The sequence below is a fragment of the Ruditapes philippinarum genome, unplaced genomic scaffold (genome assembly GCF_026571515.1).
Source record: "Ruditapes philippinarum isolate M1 unplaced genomic scaffold, ASM2657151v2 ctg7207_1_1_1_1, whole genome shotgun sequence".
NCBI classification, from domain to species: domain Eukaryota; kingdom Metazoa; phylum Mollusca; class Bivalvia; order Venerida; family Veneridae; genus Ruditapes; species Ruditapes philippinarum.
The window spans coordinates 1-3,932 of NW_026863736.1; the positions used below are offsets into that span (position 1 = coordinate 1).

General features: G+C 34.1%; 1 long non-coding RNA gene across 1 annotated transcript; it reads right to left on the reverse strand.

Moving 5' to 3' along the window:
• Nucleotides 1-3,164: 3,164 nt before the first annotated feature.
• LOC132723172 (uncharacterized) lies at nucleotides 3,165-3,557 on the reverse strand. The gene is made up of 2 exons (XR_009624710.1): nucleotides 3,382-3,557; nucleotides 3,165-3,263 (listed from the first exon to the last, which is right to left on the reverse strand). It is a non-coding gene; the product is annotated as an uncharacterized LOC132723172 (long non-coding RNA).
• Nucleotides 3,558-3,932: the final 375 nt, after the last annotated feature.

Consider the following 3,932-nt stretch of genomic DNA (forward strand, 5'->3'; position numbering starts at 1 on the left):
CCCCATGTGTTATTTATATAATAAAACCATAAGAAATGAAATAGAAGAAAAGGAAACTGGACAAACAAAGCAAAAGAGTAATTTAAAGGTATCACAGCGCTTGATCCGAAATAGAGTAATGTTTATTGATCTTAGCCTGATCCTAATTCTTGTCCCCCTTTGTTGTTCTTATAGGGCATGGTAATAGCAATGATGGTTTCCACGTATTCGTGAAATAGGAAGGTCCTGAAAGTAGATCAAGTATGTAGGTCCAGTATGATTTTAAAGCTGCATTAGAATAAATATGTAAAACTATCTTGCCGTCGGCCTAAAAACCAAGCATTCTACAGTTTCCAATAACCTTTTAAACAGTACTGTGTACGAATACTCATCAAATACGAGATAGTTCATAAATTACGATTTTAACGTAAAACTCCACGGTAACACTACAGTTCGTATACGAACTTACACATGCCAAATGGAGACTATGGCCCGTATCAGAAAAATCTCGACTCAAAAACTTACGAAAGGCATCAGCCTCAATGTAACGCTTGGAAAACTTAGGTAGAGTAACTCACAATGTGAAAAGTGGTATTTTGTTTGTTTACTCTACCTTACCTCTCGTGAGAGAGACTTTAAAAGTTGACCGATCGGATCTTTATTGCATAACATCACTGTTTCCTTTGAAATATCTTCAAATATATAGAATTGGGAATTCTATGTCAACAGTGTGATTATAACTTGTATTTCTAACTGTTATACATATGCCTATAATTAGACGCATTAACGACAAATCATCCGAAAGACTTGATGCCAGAATCACAGGAACAGTCATTTTCATTGATGAAAGGAAATTCAAGAAATTTCCAATTTGAATTCATATAAATTCATTTCTTTTTGACATCAGTACTGGTATTCCGCGGGCTGAATACACTCTTAATAGTTCATACTTAATGTACTTGTATCACACTGGGTACACCCCCTTTGAAATCTAAAATTTTTGATGAAAATTCAACTTCTGACATAAAATCATCTCTATCTGTTTTTCAACATTTATTTTTCTAAATACTGTCAGTTCGCGTATTTTGATGCACTTAATGTATATGGGACGAAAAAATTCATTCAAAATCAAACACTCAAAACTAAGTGGTATTCAGTAATATTTTATTGAGGATACCCTCAAGGTAGCCCCTCCTAATCGCACAGATTCTCAACTTTCCTGAGGTTCTCAACGACACTTACTTTATAACCTGAATACCACTTTACTGAAAGGTGAGGACTGTCTTGACCGTTAGGCAATTACATGGGATTTATTCATTGAGAGTGAGTGTAAGTATCCATTCTGAATACGGGCCTATATTCAGCTAGTGCATGGGCTACTATACGTCACAGTATTATAGTTGTTATTCTGAAAACAGCAAATATGTAATAGTTACCGTACGAGGAATAGGTCTGCATAGTATTTACAGACCCGGGCCAAGAGAGCGTAGCGATCGAGGTTTTTAAAAGGCCACCGGGTCTGTAAATACTATGCAGACCTATTCCGAGAGCGGTAACTATCTTACCTACATGCTCTTTTGTTTTTCTATCCATACATCAGTTTTTTACTCAGTATTTATTAATATTACTTAAAAGAAACATATTATTTATTGTACTTTATCATGTTTAAAGAAAGCATTCCAAAGCCATGCAAAGATACCATTTCCGCTACGCTCTTGTAATTCATTCGTTCACAATTCAGTGTTATTTTGAAATATTCTCGTGTTTCTCGTGGGGTTTCATTATGTAATAAGGTCAGGTAATGTACTTGGTTGAGTTGAGTCACAGAAAATGAAAACAGAACTTGTCGAGTAGGCAAAGGTAAGATCATTATTTTGATATATTGAAAAACATACACATATTAATAATATATACAAAATATTAAGGAAGATAAAAAGGTTTTCTTATAATAAAAACGGCACACTTTATCTTTATTTTATAATAAATTCATGGTAATAGAGGATCAAGCTATTCTAATATAATTGAAATGATACGATTGTTTCAAAGGAAAGTAAATGAGTAAATATCAGTAATACATGTAGATATACCGTCATGTAAGTTGGTTTTTTTGTTGTTGTTATTTTTTTATGATGGCTGATTTTTTTAAATATTCTTAGAATTTCAATCGTGTTTGGAAGAATTTTCATTCGGTGTATTCTTAATTAGCACCATCCGTTATTCATATGTTTGATAAGACCGCAAGTAAGCACGCGGTCTAGAATGGAAGCGCAAGTCGTATTCTTGCGAAGAACGGGCGAGTATTGGTATACAAAATCCAAATGGTAATGTAAAAATTTGGGGGAAAAAAAGAAAAAACTAGAAATGTGTCATCATGCCACGGATGCCCCCGCATGCAGCCAAAATTTCAAATGTTATAATATTTAGTTCCAAATTTGTTTGCACAAATTATTTTTTTCATTCTAAGTTCAAAGCCCTTAAAACTTTTCAATGTTAACACAAACCATTTTTATACAATGTTCAAGGCACTGAAATTATTCAGTCTTAACCTTTTAAAAATAGCATATTGCATATTTGTAGCCAACATAATGGCTATATACATTTCCACAAAAGTATGAGTGCTGAAACTGAAAGTTCAAAATTTTTCCAACATTCAGGAAAGATAAGTTTGTCTAAAATCATTGAACCACGACCAAATTCAAACTTAAACTGCTTATTCCTAAGATGTATCTATATTATTTTCAAAGTGAAAGGGACATAACTCTGCCAAAAAATCATCGAACCATGACCAAATTCCAACTTGACCTGCGCATTCCTTTGACATATCCATATGTCAATTTTGAGTTGAATATGTAACACTGTTGGGTTGATAATGAACAGAAACTGTAAATTTCATATCATTTTCAAAGTGAAAGGGGCATTACTCTGCCAAAAATCATCGAACCATGACCAAATTCGAACTTGACCTGCGCATTCCTTAGACGTATCGATATGTCAAGTTTGAGCTAAATGTGTTGTACGATTGGGAGATAATGAACGGAAACTGAAAATTTCATATTATTTTCAAAGTAAAAGGGGCATAACTCTGCCAAAAATCATCGAACCATGACCAATTTCGAACTTGACCTGTATTTTCTCATGACATATCCATATGTCAATTTTGAATTGAATGTTTTGAACCGTTTGGGAGATAATGAACGGAAACTGAAAATTTCATATTATTTTCAATGTAAAAGGGGCATAACTCTGCCAAAAATCATCGAACCATGACCAATTTCGAACTTGACCTGTATTTTCTCATGACATATCCATATGTCAAATTTGAGTTCAATATGTGCAAGGGTTATTAAGATAATGAACGGAAACTGATGATGACGGAAGGACATGACCAATTTCGAACTTGACCTGTATTTTCTCATGACATATCCATATGTCAAATTTGAGTTCAATATGTGCAAGGGTTATTAAGATAATGAACGGAAACTGATGATGACGGAAGGACGGAAGGACGGAATGACGGAATGACGGAACAGGGTAACACTATATGCCCCTGCCATTATATGGCGGGGGCATAAAAAGCGGTCTTATCCTTAAGATAAACGAAAGAAAGATGCAGAAGATGACTTTGATTCGATATGCACCAATCGTCGTATATATCCCATATTGCAGAATTGTTAAAATAATGCAGGATTGTGCAAAATCAGACATAGTTATGGTAATAAATGCCGAAAACTAGTATCTTATGAAGCTATATCGTTCCACAAATGTGTTAGGTATACCGAAAAGCAAACTATAAAGAATAGCGGCGAAACACAAACTTCAACGCCAGAACAGTAGCCAGTTCGTTTTTCTCACAAATAATCGGGAATATATGTTATGAGGGTACTTACAGCCGTATGCGCTAATTTTATTCTATTAATTTGATCAAATGTACTTGAAAATATATATCGACCCTT